General features: G+C 44.1%; 1 protein-coding gene across 5 annotated transcripts in view; it reads right to left on the bottom strand.

The window, feature by feature from the left end:
- The window catches only part of LOC122571376 (protein sister of odd and bowel-like), a 251,067-nt gene that overhangs the window by 112,258 nt on the left and 117,602 nt on the right, over positions 1-21,207 (bottom strand). For 2 of the 5 annotated variants that reach the window (XM_043735039.1, XM_043735042.1), the window contains exon 1: positions 15,593-17,188. The exons of the other annotated variants lie outside the window; for them this stretch is intronic. The gene's annotated coding sequence lies outside the window, so the exon portion shown is untranslated. Of the gene's footprint in view, positions 1-15,592; positions 17,189-21,207 lie in introns of those variants that run through there. 5 annotated transcript variants of the gene reach the window in all.

Here is a 21,207-nt window from a genome sequence, read left to right as displayed (position 1 = left end):
CGGGGTGCAACCATCCCGATAATCCTTCCATCGCTCATCGATATCATCGACTTCGTCAACTCGACGTGCACTGCTGCGATTCGTAAACACAGTGAGATTAAACTGCATCCATAAATTCAGTAAAACGCCCATCGTATCATATACTTCGTAGTAAATATTTGCCAATATCTGTAACAATTTAACAGCGGGCAGGAAAGAACTCTACCTACGTACTTACTGACAGATAGTAGCGTGTAATAGCGGGCGTGTAATAAAGAACGATCTCAAGCGATCACCTACGAATCGTCGCGGCACGGCTGAACGTCGTGTTTCGGTGGAATTTATCGCGACAATAAAACGATTAGGGTCATTAGCGAAGACGTCTTTACCGAGCCGAGGATGAAATTCAAGTTTCGCTCTCGTGAAACGTGCTACGTTGTCGAAGATACTCGCAAACAGGAAAAAGAAAAGAATAGAAAAACTACATGAATATGTATATGGACGTACGAGTCGTTCGTCTTATTGGCGACTCTTGTCCGCAGCTTTCTTCTTTTTCGCTCCTTTTTAATGGACTTGACGGATGCACGGGGAAGAACATCGAAGATGATTTGGAGAATTACCGCAGCTTCGTGCGTACGGTACACTCGTATTACTTGTACTTGTTGCGTGCTTTCGCATGGTTCGTCCTAACGTTCTACCGCGGACTTTTTCTTTCTAGAAGCGACAAGTGCAATTGCCAATAGTTGTGGTGTCCACGTTCGATAGGGTAAATAGGAACTAACAACGGATGTGAATAGATCAATTAACAACAGCGCGGTAATGTAACGAGGGAATAAAATAATACGAGAAATATATCGTAATTGTCTCGCGTACTTCTCTTCCGTTACCATTTCCACAGAATCGAAGCACGAACCAATTTTTCATTCTAAGGATATACGAAGAAACAGCTGTTAGATAAACGTATTTTAAGTAATATATGTCCAAAGGAATATCCAATTGTTGAATCGGTATTCACTTACATCTGGTTCAAACGAGATTCGCTGGAACTACGGTCGATAAAATTTTCCGAGCGCCTATAGGCGCCTACAGTATCGCAAGCGCGAATTTACTGAACGCCTTTAGGCGCCAACGGTAGTCGAAGCGTTAAAATCCGATGAACGGGCCCCAAGATTATTCCAGATAATTCTACAAATCAGATTGCAAAAATACCACCGCCGTCAATTTCGCGAGAAACAAACAAGCTCGCCCAGAAAGATTCTACCATTGCCGTTTCTCCCTTTCTTTACGAGCGATCGTGTTAAAAAAGAAAAGAAGGAAAGAAGGCGAAACGATAGGGCGAAGTAGCTGAGCAAATAAACTGGCCATTTATAAAACTCCGTTAGATCGTCGGAAACTGGCTATGACGGCGATTCTAACTTATTTCGCAAAGAACGAGAAATTCACGTTTTATCCGAACCAAAGGTGTCTCTGCTAACCGAAACGCGAAACGGACAAATTCGAATTCCAAAAATGGCGTTTACGTCGTATTGCCGAGACTTTTATTGCGGCTGGCTCGGGGTTGGGGTCGGTTTTCGCTTCAGCCTGCCCGTGGAATTCGGATGAACTTGTTATTTTGCTTTCGTTTCTCAGGAAACCGTGCGAGGAATTTTTATTCCATAGTTTCCGACCGTCGCCCGACCAAAAACAGGCAGACATTGTCCTGACTCGATTGTTCGTCTTCTTTTTCTTCTTCTCGTCGCGGACGAGACTCTTCGTCCGCTTGTTTCACTTTTTTATTCGACTCGATAAACACGACGGAGACACTGTTTGACGCGAACATCCAGATTCAATTTCTTCTCGGATGTTACGGAAGTACGAAGGACACAAAGATCTAGCGCAAGTTAACGAGACACGCGACGGTATCAGTATCGTATCGAGTACGCGAATTAATTTGACGTTGGACTGAAATTTTACCGCTCTGCGACAATGAGAATCGGCGATGATTCGTCCGATGGCCAAGTTTGTATCGCGTGACGGACAAATAAAATTTAGCTTTGTTTCCAACAGACAGGAAACTCAACTCAGGCGTCTGGTATTTAACGACAATATCGATTTCGTTGTAAAATGTATCGCAATGGAACGAGACGGCGTTAAAAACTTGATACAGGAGCATGAAAAATTCGAAAAGCTAAAACGGGACAAAATATGTTTATACTTGAAAAATCTCGAAAACGAATATAAACGATTCTCTTTTTTGCTGCATGAGCTACAAATATTCGAAACTGTCGAGCGACGGCGTACTCCTTTTTCGATAGCAAAAAATTCCGCGGGTCGAAAAGTACCCGTCGATCGCCTCAAGCTGAAAATAATAATTCATATCCTTATCGATTTTCATCTCTCGAAACCGAGACGTCTGTGGCGAGTTAAAGCGTTTAATCGCCTGGATAAATGACTAGGCATTACTTTCTCCTGTTTAAAGTTTACGACGTTCCGACCGTTGCAAATCTTCTACGAGCAGAGAAAGGGGGAAAAAGAAAAAAGGCAAAAGAAACGAGAAAAGTTGTAATTGTAAAAAACAGCGATAAACCGAACGACCATGTTTGAACGAGGAATCCATGGAGTCGTTGTACGTTCGAATTAGTCGCGTCTGCGTAATCCTGTTATTTAGGCACACGTGATTAATTATGTATGCGCGAGGATGTGCGTGCACGAACGACCGACTGGATGCCTCTGAATCGTATTGTTCTGAAAATCGCATCGAGATGCTCCAGAATGCGGATTGTTGTCGTTTCGATGGTTTTTCCAACAAAGTTGAGCGACTTTCTGTTCAAAAATCGTATATACGCAGAGTAGTTGTTGTATAACGTTCGACGACAATACGAAGAATACAATCGGAAGGAAAATTTCTGAATGAAAAAGTAACGAGAAGAGAGGAAAGTCGAGAGAATAAAAAATGTTCGTAAATTATATTACGAAATATCCAAACGGAATAGGAATTTTAATTCCAGACTAGGAATTTGGAATTTGAAACAAAACGTAGTCCCAACAAAACCTACACACACCCCCGATTGCCAGGGATTAAATTACCATCGCTTAATTGCTCGTTCACCACCTGGCGCGCGAGTCTTCCAGGCATCCTGCTTTGGGAAATTAATCGACCGACCGGACCACCTGCGTACAACATCATCGATACGTGGCCCTCTCGACGATTTTATTAACCTGCTCCATATCAAACGATATATCGACGAAGCCTAAATTTGCTAGATGACAATACCATTCGTATTATAAAATGTTATCCTCGCGAGGGTCAGTTTTTTACAAACGCATTGAAAAAGGGGCAAGTTTGATGTATTAACGCGTACACTGAACAGGTATGCAACGAGGTATATGACTAGATAAACTGTATAATAAACTATATAAAGGTATAGTAATAATACATATGTATACTACAACAAGGTAAACGATGGAAGAAAATTGTTTAGATCGGTTGTGTAATAACGATAGATTATAAAGAAAAAGAAACGATTAATCAAAATACGTAAAATCAATCACAAAGTGGAATAAAATTCGCGCCAAATTTAAGTTCACCAAGCTAGTGAATTCTATCTGCTAAGAAGAGGAACTAGGAGCCAGCTTGAGGACGAAGCGAAGCATCTAGAAAGGACTAACGTTATTTTCTACTTTTTAAAGTAATAAGGCCGTGTAAACACAATTTTTATCGTCTCAGCTATAAATATAAATCGGTATATGTACGGCGATAAATGATAAAAGATTATAAAAAGATTATTTATCATACACTTTTGGAACTACTTGCGACAGACTGTGGAACATCGTTCACTCTACCTGTATTTCTCGGTGAATGACGCTTTTCTCTCTCAGTTCTCGATTATTCAACTCTCACGAGACACTCTTACGATTTCCGTGAAAACTGATTTAACATCAACGTAACTTTTCCCTGATAACGACCAAGCTTATCGTTGAACCATTTGGCTCCTGATTCCTGGACTCTAGCTCTAACAGATGATACTTTTATTGCTAATTTTATAATTACTAAAAACGCACGCGTATTACCTGCAAAGGTAAGATCGTTTGTCGATAAGATAAAGACGCAAATTTTACTATAATCGTTTATACACGACGTATGCAGGTACGCGATAAATTTTGGATAATCCTCGTCTTAACGTACTCCGTTTATATTCCAATATCGATATTTTACGAGATATCTGTGCCTGCTCAAAAGTGAAACGAATGATTTAACATTTCGAGAAAAGCGAATTAAGCATTTTTCAATCAGCGATCTCTCGCTACACCGTTTCTCCATTCCTTTCTCTTTTACCCTGCTTCGAGCGTTAACGTTGCAAGTTGCGGACTCGACGTTAGGGAAAGTGGTGTTGACGAACGGAACGCGAGGAATTCGCCAATGGTTTTTCCGTCGTATCAAGAACTCGCTGTATTCTGCAGACAGAAATTTAAATAACGTACAGCAATATCCGTAACACGGCAGTGCAACTCGTTACCGGCAGAGCTAGTCGATTTGGAATTTCGTTATCCGCGAGCCGAGTCTATAAATACGTTTATACCTATCTATGCGAGTTAGTTGCCGGCGGATAAACGAGGCTGCGCTTGTTTGTTAGTTTTAATTGCTCGTACGAGATCTAAACATCGTTATGTATTGAGCAGAGACGTGATCGCCAAACGGTTTCATCGTATACAGCACGTAGAGCTACGTAAACTTAAATTAATTGCGAGTACGTTTTATTGAGAAGGAACTTTTGTCTTTATTAAAAAAAAAGAAAAAAGGAAGGAAGAGAAACACGAGACGAGAAAACTGAGAAAATCGACATTTGCTTCCGTACGATCTCGTTCCTCGGTATACGCGGGGTATCGCGGGGCTTCGCGTGGATTCGTTCGACGCGAATGAAAATCGCGTAAATAAAGTTTGTCGATACAAAAGAAAAACTATGCACGCGCAACGTAACGTACTTTTTTTATTCGTATCTCATACGGCAGTGACGCGTGTGAACATCGCTTGAACTAAATAGCTAGCAGTAATAAGCGTACAGAGTAACTTATTTACTTTTAAATCCGCTAAATTATTTTAAAACTTTCATAAAAACATATCTTCTGGCCGCGTAAATCGCGCGTAAGATCTACGTAAATTGTGTCGTAATTTACCGCGTAAATTCACGAACCAGCGCATAAAATATTCGACGATAGACGACGAGTATCGTCGAAAGATGCGTAGGATTCACTTCGCTCGTGGTAATTGTGACACGATGAAAAAGTCGAAGAGCCGAGCGGCGATCTTCGATCAGAGGTTTGGTCTTCGAACGAGCGTAACTTGCATCCGAGTCATAATTCAACAGCCACGATGATTCGTGACCAAGACGAAGTAGCAACGACACAAAGTTGCAGTCGAGTTACGCGTGACGAAATTTATGTTCCCGTGAAACAAACAAGCGGCCGTACGAAGCTCGTTTCTTCGCCTTTGCCTCGTAACGCCGCTATTCTTCACCGTTCTTGACTCCGTGTGAATTATGGTCTTGCGGTTTTGCGAGGCTACTCTAATGTTTGGCCTAATGTAAAAATTCCCTAAAAAGAACCACCATTAAGTACGATATCTGTACGCGCAAGTTTTAAAGAAAATCTCGCTTGAAATTGGAATTTGCAACGGTAGTTGCGCGAATGATCGCACAGTTAAGCAGCGTAATAGTAGCATCGGTATTTGGAACGTGAAATCGGTCAATTTAATATCTCGTCGTCTTTTTATAATCTCCAACCTTTTTTAAACATACAACGTTGCGTTACTCCGGTAGATGGGACGAGACGTTGGAAATAACGCGGCAATCGTTGAGAATAACGACGGCCGTTGATACTTTAACCTGTTACCTTCTGCGGCAAATCAGTCGGCTCGTACTCCGTCAATGGCCAAACACGCCGGATGTGACAACACGCTGTTCGCCTAAAAATCCCTTCGTTTAATGTTGCATTATTCTACTTGTATTAAAGGCGAATTATGTCATGTTTGCACTTCGTTGGTCAATGAAACGAACTGACTCGATCGTCAGTTATCTTTTAGTGGCGTGTACGAGATGCGTTACGAGCGGACAAACGACCCAGTCAACAGATTTAGAAGCTGCAGTTTTTTAATGTCCTGCGGCATCGACGACAGTGTAATTGAACTTAAAAATCAGCGTTTTTCTCGCGCGTAAAGTCGAGTAACCGATATCGTCGTATTATTAATATCCGTTATTACGTGTATGCTTCGAATTGCAAATTATTATCATTCAAACGATAGGTTTCATTCACAGTGAAATGCAGGCTTGTTTCGAAGAATCGTTCGATTCTTGAAATACGTTCGTTAATACGAAAGAACAGGTCTTCTGGAGGGTAGAAAGTGTTGAAACTTGAACATAATTAGCTTCTTTAAACAAACTTGATAATTTCCATGTAACAAACAGTTTGAATTATACGATAACGATCTTCCGATTATCGATTAGCATTGAGAGAATCTGCCCCGGAGATTTCGTAGCAGTGAAATTTTCGTCCGACCTGGAGCTACGTGCTCATGTAGAATGACCATCTCTGTCGAGCATCAGAGGCCCCCGATACGATCGCAAAAACCGCGATCATTGGTGCAAAACAGGCTGACAGTGTCGGGACGAGAAAGAACTGTTCGCCGATCGACACGTTCGCCATCACGAATGTTTTATAGTTAATTAATAGGACGGCGGTCGCGGCCGATGGAGACCAGGAATTTTTCAGCAATTATTCGTTTCGTCGGCAACCGTCACGCGCACGCAACGCCACCGCGTCGCGACGATCGGTCGCCATTATCAACACTGCCACCGATTGGCACAGCCGATTCCAGTTTGTCCCCTTTCTCGGATTAGATCTAACGAAAGCGAAATAAATGAGCGGTTACCCTCTGAACGAAGCAAAGAATATTTTACACGGGAATGTAAAACCGAACGATTGACAAGCATCGATCGATAAGATTTGAATTACAGAATCGAAGGAACGTTGTGAAAAGCGATAGGAGTCGCGCGGAAATTCTTTTCCTCGACTATTCGGCGTTCCACGGCTAAAATTAAAGTTTCGCGCGAGAAAATCTAACAGATCGGTCGATCGTTCGCCTAATCGTCGGCTCTTACGGGTTTTCGAAAGCGGGAGGAAAGCACGTTTGCGAGCGGACGCCGAGATCGTAATTCACTTTCACCGATCGTCGTGCGTCGAGCTTGTTTGCATCGAGCATGTAACGTTGTTTCTTCTTTACCTCGTGACGCCAAATTCCTTGACATGTTGCGTGGAGAATCGCGCCAGATCGCGTACCATACGACGCACCGTGTTACGTGCTACTATTCAAATAATAATGGTATAATAATGGCATAATAATGGTATAATAATGGTAATAGCAGTTTGTTCGACGGTATAATCGTACGTATGCGAAACAGAATTCGAACGAAAAGTATAATGCTGTAGGTTAAGGTAACTAGCCTATTGTGCGTTGCGTGATTCCACTAGTTTGAATATTCTCGTTTCTCTGAATATTTATATCTCCACGTGAAATTAATATGTTACCGTATTGTATACTCCAGTTTGCCATACCTGTGTCCAGTATTTCTGTCCACTTTCCTGCTGATTTCTCGCTAATTAATTTTTCGGACATCTCCTCGAGGCATCTATAATTCTCGAAAGCAAGATTCCGCCCAAGTAATATCTAGAAATCAATTTATTTAAAAGAAATTCATCTATACTTCATTAGCACCTGACCGTTTATTAAGAGAGTAATAAAAGTAGTTCCTCTGCGTTGAATATTTAAACCGTTGAACAGTTGCAAGATATCCTGTCATTGTAAAATGTTAATATACCTTTTATTCGCGAACGAAATAAAAGAAAATGAAGAAGAGGAAGAAGAAGGCAGATGAAACGAACAATTTTCAAGAAAGCCAATGCCACGAGATTGCGTGCTTAAGAAAGCGGTATTTCGCTCATATTTTTTTTCATGTTTTATTTTTTTCTTTTTCTTTCGCGCATCAATTCGAAATTTACGAGGTGCTAAGTGAGAGCACTCGTTTAAATACCCGAGCTGCGAGACAAATGGTACACTCTCTAAAATCCAACTGTTCCAGCGAATTTGAGAAATTAAACTCTACCTTTCCCATTCGTTGTTACTTTTCACCAATTTTTCTCCAGCCACGTTAATCAAAAGTTCAATTACGCGTTAGAAAATATCGCCGTTTCTTTTATTCCAGCTGACACACACACACATCTATATGTAATATAATTAAATGTAATAAATGTAAAAAAATGTAATATAATCTACCTTAATCAAGAATCTAAAATGTCTCGATCTCGATATAACCGTCTTTACCCGACGTGAATATATTTTTTTTACGGCGTTTTAATTAAAAATATCGTTACGATGAAAGTATAAGAAAGCTTCGGCTGTTCGAAGCAGCGAGAGTTTTCTATAAGAATTAATTAGAAAATCTGAAAAAAAAACGCTTTTTTCTTCGACGCGCGTGTAATCACCAAGGTGTATTAAAATTGTTCCAATTAACATGTAAAAATCATTAATTATCAATACGGATACGCCTTTGGAGCAACTGGCTCCGCTAATCGAATTGATCACTTGCGTAAAGAAGAACAAGCTGGAAAGTAACCAGGTTAATTGTTTATTGCAACAATATCGGATATCTACTTTTTACCGATAATTATTATTACGAGCAAAGGATCATTAATCTCTAACCGATTATTCACGCGAACCGTGTTCAGAATCATCGCACGGATGAGGAGCAAATTTTGTAGGTTGAAACGTAAAATGTGTCAGGTTTTGCCCTACTTTGTCCATATTACGGAGATTATTATGCTTCCGATATTTCATATATTATTTCGTATTACGCGCATCCTGCACGTCTTTCCGCACCTTCGAATTCCCCATAAACGCAAAAAAATCTACAGCCTAGTTGTGAGTTGGGCTTTGTGAAATCTCGTGTCATTAATTCTCTATTAATTTTTTCGCCCCGTTAAAAACTGCCGGGCGCATCAGCAGCACCATAAATATTATTCGCACAATTTGCTTAAATGCAGTCGCGCGTAAAAAGCTTTGCCACCGCTGCTACGGACTATTCGTATTATAGAATAAATAGGAGGCGCATCCTCGACGTAAGTTCTGATTGGCTATTAGAGAAAAGCAGAAATTTATCTCCATAACGTTTCACGCGCCACGTTTCCAGTTCCACGCACCTTAAGCTACTTTGCCGCGTAGTTTTTACTATTATTCGGACACTTTGTCATAACGGGACAGCAATTTTTGTGTCTCCGCTTCGTAGAACGGTGCCACTCGAGCGCCGAAGGTGGCACCCAGCGTCGACGTAATTCCTCGAACAGCTAACACAAAGCGTTCGATGAAAAGTGACGGTAAAATTCGTGGCAAACCAACGCGAAGAGTGGAAATTGTGTTACGCCGTCCGGAATTTCGGAAGTTACGCTCACGCTGGGTACCGCTTTGTGGCCTGTCCAACGGCACCAGAGAATAGACATAAACGAAACGCGATCGCGGCTCTCTCGTCTGGTTGGACAGACTATAGGCGACATCGTTCTACGAAGCGGGGATAGAAAAACTGGTGACCTGTTGTCTCATGTCCAGTCTCGACAAAGTTGAAAACTACGTAGCGAGCCGGCTCAAGTTGCGGTAGAATGCAACAACAACGTCGAAAGACTCGAAACTGAATTTCTGCCATTCGTCGATCGCGACTTATCTTCCGGATATTGTGTATAATCGAAGGTTTAAGCGAGATTCGCGGAACAAAATGGAACGTTCGCATGGCAAGTCAGGACACGTTCTTCCTGAGTGGATCAGATTTCGATCCTTGTTGCGCTCCGGTTGGCCGTTTCGATCAACGCTCGTAGCTCAACGGGTGAAAGTGCTTAGCGACGCTGAATGCGAGCTTAATGCAAATCGAAGGGAGAATCTCGCTGACGTACCCTCATTTGCATAACGTATTGTCGCTTTTGAAGCGGGCCGGCGACTCGCGAGAAGGCCGGAGAAATCCGGACCGTAAAAGCGGCCGGTACTCCCGGTAAATAATTCGACCTGGCCGGTTAACGGGGATACTACGTTCTGTTCGTTGACGTGCCACACGCGATCGACGTATTCCCTCGACCTTTCGTTCGAGAAAACAGCGAAGAAACTTTTTTACAGGAAACAGACGCGCGTGTCTCGCGTGGAAATTTCTGCGGAACGCTGTTTAATCGAAGGCAGAGTAAAATACGTCTCACGGTCGGGCGTCGATACTTTGTTCAGCGTCTTTTTCAACGCGTCTTTCCCTCTAGATGCATCGATCGTTACACGGTTTTCATTAAATCGTCGCTACGTCACAACGTTTCTACGCAACTCCCATCATTCGATATTCCGACGCAACGCGAAAATATCAACGGTCCATGGACGAATGCGAAATCCCGCAAAGATAGAAGAAGGGAGTCCATGTTTGGCGGACGACTTCTTATATAAAGTGACTAAGGTCCTTTGTTTCTTGCATCTTTCCACTTTCCACTTTCGCAAGCATGCGTAGCTGCAAACGTTTGATATTACGATGGACTAACGGTTAGATCGTGGTCGCTTTACGATGTTAGGGTTAATGCGGAAACATTGGATGGACAGTTGGACAGGTATGTGTGTTAAGGAAATTATGTTCATTCCCGATCGTTTCTGACAGTTTTATCATTTGCTTTATTGCCAACATCGTACAAGTAGCGTCCTGACCTGCTAATACTATTGCTCGAAATCTAAGGTAATCATATTCAAGTAAGTAGCATAATAGATAGCGCTTCGTTTAATGGTCAATACGTTCCTTCCATCTTTTTCTTTTTTTCTTTTTTTCTTGTAGATTCTAAGACACGAAAGCATGGCGATTAACCGTATAATTTTATTTTCAAATATGACATACATACATACAGTTCTTTCTCTTGCTATTTCTCCGTTATCGTGTTTATTCACTCTCTAATTTTCGAGTCCGTCGTTCTGGCTTTTGGCTCGTATTTCTACGGACAGGAAAAAGTTCTCGAAGAATAATTAAAAAACGAGCAAGATAATGATTTGTGCGTCTTAGTAAAATTCCAGGGATGTTTCTTTCATCTTACACGGACTTTGTTCTAACAAGGATAAAAATCGTACAGCCAACCAGGCGAAGGATAATCGTTGCCGGGAATTTCAGTTTTCCACGTCGTAAAAACTTGGCGCGTCATAAAGATTAATGAAATTGCAATGAAATTATTAGAAAATTCTTTCGTCTCGTCGGGTTCGTTCGACGTTCGCGACGATTGTCGACGCGACGAAATACTTCGAAGGATGAAGAATTCCCCCTCCCTCGGAGCGTCTATCCATTTAGAAACGAGGAGCAGAGAAATCGAAAAAGAGAGATTCTAACGTTTTCTTGCGATGAGTCGAAGCATTTATCCGGTATTCGAGTGTCGCGGCGAGAAACGGACACGAAACGCCGGTAAAAAGCGTAAAAATCCAATCAGCCGCTCGTTACCGATATTTTTCTAACCGTCGAGCCGGGAATTCTCGTGAAACGAGGAGAAATGAAGTAACGTCGTTGCTCTGCTGAATCGTCGGTAAATCAATCACAGCAAGATCCACGATTTAGCGTCGCGAGAATCGTGTCACACAGTCTCCTTCTGATCTTCCGTTTTCCACCTGATATACATTCAGAACCAGGATTTTTTAACGGTTGACTCGATCGATCGCGAAACTTATCGAATACCTGACGATCGAACAGTAAGACAGAGGGACAGGTAACTAATAATTCTCTGTCTCGAGTAACGAATTTAAAGACGAGCCAGCGAGTTTCTCTTAAATCGACTGTGTCTTTTCTACGTACAAAGAGACAGATAAGAAACTATATTTCAGATACACATAGGCGTGTAACAGAGATGTAACGGAGGTGTATTGTGCAAAGCAACGTTTCACTATCGCGTCCAAGGGATTTTACCGTGGATGGAAACAATCGTTGCAACTATTACGTTATCACGGATCTGTTTCGGGTGAAAAGGGACGGGGGGAAAAAAGGCGATGACCAACTGCCTCGCGCGGCCCCCGAAGAACAAAGGTGTACGGTTGCGTTCGCTTAAGGAGGCGGGGATCTAATTTCACGCTGTCGTTGCATAATCCTGGATGCGAATATAACACCCGACGCGTATTTATCTTCCACGGTCGGATCCATCGATCTTGTTCGAACGACCATATCGAGAGTAATTTCATTTCGGTTATCCCGGTGAATGAAAAAGAACGGTAGAATGCGAATGACAGGGGAACAAGCGTGTCGTATAATATACAAGTGGGCAATTTTTTGTTTCTTTTTACACGATTCGCTTGGAAATTGTTTACGAATAGAAACGAGATTTCAGAGGTGACGTTGCATTTATGGAACGCCAGTCGCGGATTCGCCACTTTCTTAAAATTATACGTACACGTAGGTGTCGATGCGTATTAACGATCGAAGGTTGCACAAAAAGGTAAGTTGCCATACCCGCAGAATTTGCTAGAAACATACCGCTTACCCGCATGACGGATGCAAAAAGATGTTTCGAACGCGTTTCTATAAAATTGATATCGTTTCGTCAGCGAGCAGAACGCGCTCGATCAGTGCGTCGTGCATTTGCTGCCGCACGATCGTTTCGAAACGATCCAATCACGAACGATCGAGCGAACCGTTCGAAAAGAATGATCGATATGTCTTTTCGACTCGTATAGGGACGGCTGCGTCATCCGACGGATTTCATTCTCGATGACGTTTCTCCAGACCGCGTCGCTGAAATTACTGTCACTCGAAAATCTCGAGGATCTAGAACCAGCTACGATGCGCGTAGATTATGATGTACGTTTTATTTTATTCGTCGATTTTACGATTTATGCGTCGCGCGTACTTGTTATTACGTTTCGTCGGTCTATCGCTGTCGTTCAATCGTCGTACGTAGTCGAATAAATCATCAATGTTTTTTTGTTCGATTTAATGGACGATTTCGAACGGTTGTTCGTAACTATTTGAATAGGTTTTTTAATATTACATTATTGTGTGTCTTCCGAACGTAAAGAAATAAACGGGCAGTAAGATATTTTCGAATGTTAGCGCACGTAGTGTTATATTTACACGTCGTTTCGAACATATTGTGTACGTTCACGCGCCATATTTCAAGTTACGAGCACGTTAATTACCAACTCTGCCAAAACATGGCAGGTGCTCCATCGACTTGGAGTTTCGATCGTTGGCTGTCACGTGTATAGCGTGATAGGTGTACTTCTTTGTTTATTTTTCTTCTGCCTTTCTCGTTTCGTCTTCCTCGCGATGGTAGATTGGCCAAGCTTGGTTAACCTTTGCGAATAATCCTTGGATTATCGACGAGACTATTTCATAGCAAATGGGCAAGAAAAGCTCGTTAAAAACCCTCCGTTATTTACGATAATCATCTATCGTTTAAATTCATTTTTACTGCTCGTGATTTTCGATCGAGAACGTCAACTTTGTATATGTATTTTAAAAAATGAAACAAATAATCGCATAGAAAGTGCGCGGTTGATTTGTTGACTCCGTCGACTCTTCGGTCTTCGAACTCTGTAAACCGAGTTAAATTCGCGTCACCGAGTTGTTCTCGCTTCACAGACGTAAATTCGTATTAATATAACGTGACAAAATATAGCCGGACTGTTCGAGACAATGAATCTGAATATCAAACACGAAAAAGTACGACGTGTCTACCGTCATAGTAACATCGATGAATATGTAATTAATCCAGGTAGATAAAGAAACGAATCCCGTACTTTGATCACGTACGCTACACGTAAAAATATCCAAGAAATCAACTCTGTTGGACTAAGTTGAAATTTTCTTCTCATTTTACGCGCTGTTTCTAAACATTAATTCCATCTAAATATCATATCTTACGTGCTAAACGTTCACACACGCATCCGTACAAAAATTCCAACGAAATATTAAACGTCCTTCGATGTAAGAAGATTTTCTAACTGATAGGAATTTATTCCTGCTTCTAGTGCTATTACACATGGAGAAACCTTGAAAAGATCTTATTTCCACTTCTATGATCATCACGCGCTAAGAAACCTTGAACTTCTGTTCGTTAACATCCTGTAAAACATAAAACCTTCGACTAATCCGCACATCGTCCAATAACAAACTCGTTTCAGCATTATTTTCTGACTACCAATGCACAATGTAATTACGCCTACACCTTGAATCGAACGTCTCCTTAAACCTGCAAACCGATCTTTCATGCGATACACCTATTTACTCGTCTTACGCTGGATTTCCTGCCTCGACGCTGGAAACTTGGACGAAAATACCATCTCTAAACCAGAATATTGGATAGAACGCTAGATCGAAATAAGGTATTTTCTTAAATCGTAACATCTTGTCGGAATCGATTTTTCCAATAAACTTAAATAAAATCGAATAAAATAACAGAATGAACGCCATCACACAGGACGAAACAGCACAGAACCATAATGCGTGAAATGTCCACAAGTTGATCACCTTTGTTGATACTTTTGTCGTATCCAGCGTCAGACTCTCCTATCAAAATTGTCTTTAAAACGAAACACAATCCTCCACATGGAAAAAAAATCAGAAGCAAAGCTTCCTAAATCTCAAAGTTCGTCTCTCTCGTCGATCTGTCGGGCAATTTCCAGCAAGCTTTACTAAACACCTCGCGAACTTCTCGACAGCGGAAAACCAAACGTACTCCTAACGTAAGGTAAAAGAAACTGCCGCAAACCGTGAACTCAATCTCTCGGCGATCTATAGCTTTCGTTGGTCGAGTCGCAGTGACCTGCATACACGTTTGTTCACAAATTCTCGTCAAATTAGAGATAGCTGAGAAACCGCAGCATTTTTCACAGAACCAAACCACAGAAAGACCATCGACGTCTATCTCGACGAACCAACCACCGCTTACTACGTCGTTGCTCTCCTAATTCACACCACATATTCTACGAATGCTTCGCTGCAAAGATATTGCTCCAAAGCGCGAAAGTTGCGGCAGGAAACGTCGGATCGACAGAATTTTCCCACTTGGAAATCGGCACTTTCCTATGTGCGCGCGCCGCTTTCGCGGATCGAACGCGGAACCCGTTCCTGCTTCCTGGACGAACCGTCGAAAACTTGTCCGCGCGAAACACCTCGAAACGCTTCCACTGAAAATCGCGCGGCGTTAGCCGCTTTCGCAATACGGACGACTGGTTGCGCTCGCGCGTAACTCGTCGCACACTCGCACGCTCGTACTCTCGCGACGAGTAGATCGTTGCACCGCTCGTATCCACGCGGTCGAATATACACGCGCGTGATACACGTGTGCGTGTCTCCCCATACATGTCTCGGATCCAGAGTCGTAGAGCGTCTGCCCACACGAGTGTACGCCATGGTAGTGTGTGTACGTGCGTGTGTGTGTGTGTGTGTGTGTGTGTGTTTGCGCGTGCGTCGATCACACGATCAGACACACAGCCACGGATGCGAGACACGCTCGCGCGGACCTGCACGTACACAGAGGCGCGCGGAGAACAGGCAGCGCACGTACGAGTGTGTACTATACCGGAACGAAGCGGAGAGTGACTAACCTCTGCGAATAGAAGATGGACGTCCACGGGGATAGCTGGCAGGAATAATCCTCTGGTCGACAGCTGACTGAAGAATCGATGGAACGGTCAGAAAACGATCGTCGAGACCTGTCTCTTATGCCACGGCATGCTGCACGCTCGATATTCTTCGTCCGACAGGCAAATATTTCGCCAGATATAATTCATAGAGAATAACGATCGTAGTTGTTCGGGCACAAAGTGTCACACAGTGGAATCGACGACGAAACTTCAATTTGTCGAGCTAGCCATTCAATTTGTCCTTGACGATATCGATGGATCGAGCAACGAGACGCACGATTCGTACGCGTGCTAGCCAAGCAGCGGTTAACGTCAGACACGACGATACACACGCCGGTATACGCCACTGGCAGAATCCGAGTTAACCTCGTGAAAATCGCAAGATGAAAGAAGGTCCGGGTCGCACGGAAGAGATTCACCGGCAGAGGAACCCGGACACGCACCGTGTGCCAGGAGAACGGGACGTCCACGCGTTCGCGCGGCCGGATACACGCTACCAGATGTTGACGTCTCGCGAGGAGCCCGGACGCCGCCACGCTAGCGTTTACACGCGAAAAACACTCTCACTCGCGACCGAACACGGACACGTATGTTCCGCTAGCTTATCCACCGGATTAACACCTCGTTGGTACGATGGTTTTCTTTCTTCCCGTGGAACGTGCGCGCCGTTCTCTTCCTCACCCACTGGTCTCCAACTGTACACTCGAACGTTGTTCACGACATGTACGCGCCTGTGATGTTCGAACATACAGTTAGAATATAACGTGTAACATCGGTGAACTCGGAAAGAAACACGAAGGAATGCGACGACTTTTGTTCGCTTGGACGAAACAAGGGCACCAAGGACCAAAGTCCTCGATGATCACCGATGTCGGCCGTTGCTGGTGGCTCGCGTTACGCACGATTAACGATGCCGCGACGAGCACGATACCATCCTGGGACAACGTGCACCAGGAACGGAGGTCTGACTGCGATCCAACCCGATCCAACGTGGATCCAGCTGTTCGTGGACGCCGATGTTGTCCGGGACAGTGTCACGCGGCCGTAAACCGTATTGCTCGCCGGCGACCGTACGACTGTACGCGTGGTGGAGGTGGAGGAAGGAGGAGATAGAGGTAGCGGTAGGTAGTGGCGGAGGAAAAGGTGGGGAAGGAGGAGAACGCTTCTTCGTGTTCCTCTTCGAGACTACCTTGGTGCACCTTCGGCTGCTGATCTCCTCGAATTCTCTATCCGGAGCCGAGAGAGAATTTGTTTTTCTCCGAGAGAAGCCGGATGTTGCGAAGGAAGAGACAGGTCTGCCCCCGCGGCTTCGCTGCTCGAATTTTTTTCCCCCTTCCGGCCGGGGAAGCTACGCTGCTGTCGACTGCCGCGGGAAACTCGTGAAAAACGACTTCCTGGGGAAATTACATAGATACGCTTCAACGAGAACAACTATATAGAAGCCTGATCCGCTGCCGTGAAAACAGGTCAATCTACACTGGCCGGCGGAAGAAATCGAGCAACGCGACGTAAATCGACTGAACGATTCTCGAGAGTTTCACCGATAGAAACGTAGGAATCTCGATGATTTTTATATCCACTATATATACACACATATATATATACACGTACATATATATATATATAGCATATACATACAATACATACATACATACATACATACATACATACATACATATATATATATATATATACATATGCCTCGTTCGAAGTCGCTCGGAGACAGCGGAGAAACGCAGATATAGGAAAAAGAGTTACGACGAGTTGTCTGGACTCGAAGCTTCCGATGGGAAAGCAGGAAGGAAAGAGCGACGACGGACGCGTTGGATCGAGTTGCGAAGCCTGTGCGGACGGTAAGAAGAAAACGGACGGCGCACCGCGACGGACGTTGGCAAGGCAAGGTAAGACACTGCATGCTGGCGCAATGTCTTACGGTGGCCGCGGTGCGCTCTATGGCGTGCATCATGGAGGACTTACAGCGGTATACCTTGCCGGGGCTTCGGCACGCCGACGAAAGGGGGTAGAGAGTCGGGGCCGCGAGCAGGATAGGCGCCACGAGGTGAACAGAGACGATCGTAGCGAGTACAACGAGCCGAGAGAATATATACTAGGTAGGTAGGTAGGTATGTATTTCGCCTCGAGCGACTCCAGGTATAGCGGTACTCTTCGACTTCCCTCCCCGCGACCTCACCTGGTCCCCTACCCTAGGCTATACCACCACCTCGGTTCCAGCCACCTCTCGTTTCCCCTCTCTACACCTCGCCGCCACTACCACCTGGTCGAGTATCCTCCTCCACCTCTTCCTCCTTCTCCCTCTTCCGACCACTGTCCTGGTACCCCACGTTGCCCCTCGTTTTTCTACCTCCAAAGGTGGCCCGTGTTTCTCTACGTGTGTATACGTTCACGATGCTGCCGCTCCGCTGCCGTTGCTGCACGTGTCGCGATCCTACGAACACGGTCCTACGGAACCATCGTCCGTGTATCTGCCGAACGTTGTGTACACCGTTTCCTCCTCTTCTGCTCTCTGCCTCTCGAGTGCAGCGTATAGAGAGTGTGTACGGCTCAACAACACGTACAGACGGTAGGTCTGCGGTCTACCGCTCGACGCAGCGTGCACGGCCTGCAGGATCTCTCAAGGACGTAGGCCGTGAGCTTTTCGGGCCTCGCTCGACCTACTGCTGGACGAGAACGCGCGCGCCGAGCCGGAGACTTCGATGAGCGCATAAGAAGGGTCCCTGCCCTCTGCGGCTGAACGGAGAACGGCGCGATCGTTTGGTTGGTTGGTTGGTCGGTCGGTTGCCTGGTGAGACGAGAGCAGCGTACCGTTTTCATGCGATGCTACGACCCCTCTGGTGAGCACACGTGTGCTGGCGGGGTGCTGGCGGTTGAATTAACAACCCTTCAACGTGCAATTTTTTTTTCGCTGTAACGTTTCGGTCAAAGGTGTGCGGAACTTTGATTCTAGCGTCGATCGGTTCGACGCTTTTTGTTTCTATTCGAGCGTGTGACTAACGGTGATTTTTGTGAAACGCGAATTATTTATCTCCACGTTTGTCCTATAGAGGGTGTTGTCGGTTTTGAAGCAAATAATTGGAAATATTACAAGCAGAATTGTAGATTATTTGACACAGGTAGTTGAGAATACGAAAGCGAGTTGCAAAAGTACAGGAACGTTTAAAACAGCGTTCTCCAAAAAATTGAGTGAAATTATAGGAAAGGAACGAACAAGACAGTTTATTACATTGTTAATTAAGTTTCGTATCGGTTCTCATTCTGCCCCCCTTTCACTTTGCTCCTAGAAATACGCGAGAGAAATATGGACGAATCTCGAACGTATCCAATTTATAAATTACGGCGATTGTTCGTACGTTGAAATTAAGTCAACGTATTTTCGTACAATCGAAGCAATACGATAAAAGAGTAACACGTGTATACGTAAATTACGCATTACTTTCCTGTTGTCAGAAACATTTTCGCGAGTTTGGATAAAAACTGTAACTATGTACTCTACTTCGGCAACAAGTAGTCTAAAAAATAATAGTATAATAATAATAATAATAATAACGCAGCAACCGGAATAGCCATTAACGTCGCACTACGAATATCGGAGAAAACAATGTGTCACATTGCCTCGTCGTTTCTCCGCGCTCCAATTTCTCTGACGTATCAAAAGTTCTTCATTTTCCACGCGTTCGAAAACTCTTCAAAAATCCGATCACCGACGAAGAATCTTAAAAAGACTTACGCAACGAACAACATCTTCGTATTCGCGGCTCTTTTATACGTTCATTACCAATACTTTGAAGCTTAACGCAACGCAGCCTATCTCAATTTAGATCCATTAGATCCACCGTTTCATCCACCAATAAATTTTCCGCTTGACAAGAAACTCGCCTCCATCGCCGATTAAACCACTCGCCTAAAGTGGCCTAAACTACAGCACGCGAAGGTGTAAATCGAGCTTCCAGCGGCACGTCTCGTCCTCTGCTACAGCTTCCTGTCGGGCGTTCCGCTTCGCGCCTCTCCGCTGCGGTCGCAGGAGCGCGTTTCAGGGCGCGACCGGTGATAAATCGGGCAAAAGGACGATCGTCGAAACGAGGGGATTCCATGGCTCGAGGCGCGCTCACCTCGCTTCTCCTGATACACGCGCTAAACTGGTATTTAAAGCGGTTATCATTTATCGTGAAACCGTTCCGCGAGACGGCGAGCTGCAACACTATGCTCGATCCTTTTTCCCCTCTTTCGCTCTTTTCTTTTTCCTTTTTTCTTTTTTTTTTTTACTTTGTTTCTTTTTCGTCTTCTCGCGCACCGGCTGGCCCCTCGGCGCGTGCACGTGCTACCGGGCGATCGGTCTCTCTTGCAAGCGGTGCAAAGAGGAGGGAAAAAGCGGAGACGAAGGCGGCCACTTAATTGCGGAATACCAGCGCACGTGCACGCGTCGATAACGCGCATCCTTTCCGCTCCTCTGACATCATCGATCAGCCACCCTGCGCGATTCTCCCGCTTTTTGCCGCGGCCTCCGGTTCTTTCGTTCGCTCGCGCCATCGCCATTTTTCGCCATCACGGTTATTAGTCAGGATCGGACGGTATTTTTGCCCTGCGGGACACTGCAGATGCACCGATGGCCTCGGGCACTCGTTTTACCTCCTTCGAGGATAGAAGAGATCGGCGCGAGGAAGATAACAATAAGCGTTCTTGAAGATATCTTTCGCCGGTTTGCTGAACATCGGGCTTGCTTATTTTCGTCATTGTTTCTTTTCTAACGCGATCTTCGTATCTTCGGGCCTCGAGTATCGTTCGCATTTTGGAACTTTCCTGATCATCCGTAAAGAGAGCGCGAGTGTACGACAGCGTACAAGTGTAACAGTAAAGACAACTACGAACCGTGTCAGTTGTTTAGTATTTATAACGCGGTGCAATAATCTGTCAACGAGTTCTTTACGAGAATTTCACCAGGTCCGATCAAATGACCGGTTTAAAAATTTAGTTTAAAATTGTACGTTCATCGTTACTTCTTTCGTTCGTCCAACTTTATGTAAATTATTATATCGAGCAAAATGAAGAAACTGCTTAATAGAAGATTAGTGTTAAACTTTCATCGGCTATTGCAGATGCTGTATAAAGTTTTAGTTTCGATAATCTAAACTGTACTTCTGATCATTTGTCTTTTAATAACTTGGTACGCAATGTACTAATCGTAACCGAGTATCGACACGCGTTGTCGATAACGTTTCGACCGTACAGATTAGATTGAAAACATTAATTGCAAAATGTGGTATCTGTTGGAATACATTCGCGAGACAGCGTATCCAATTACAGGTAGATTTAAAAATTCATGAAACAGAAATCGAGATAAACATCGACCGATCTCAACTTTCAAATAAACTTCGCCGCTCTCCTCTCCTCTTCGCGTTATTCTTGTCTCTCGAATAGTCAAAGTAACGTAATTTATCTATCAAAAAGGACAAAACGACTGGCGACAGACGCGTTATCTGCCAAAGAAACAACTTGGACGTATTTTGTGTTCGTTTGCGTTCGATTAAGACCTTCTCGCGACGAAAAGAACAAAACGTAGA

This window comes from Bombus pyrosoma, linkage group LG10, assembly GCF_014825855.1.
Source record: "Bombus pyrosoma isolate SC7728 linkage group LG10, ASM1482585v1, whole genome shotgun sequence".
Taxonomy (NCBI): domain Eukaryota; kingdom Metazoa; phylum Arthropoda; class Insecta; order Hymenoptera; family Apidae; genus Bombus; species Bombus pyrosoma.
Note: the sequence above shows the minus strand (reverse complement) of the source record. Positions and strands in the feature narration are given on the sequence as shown.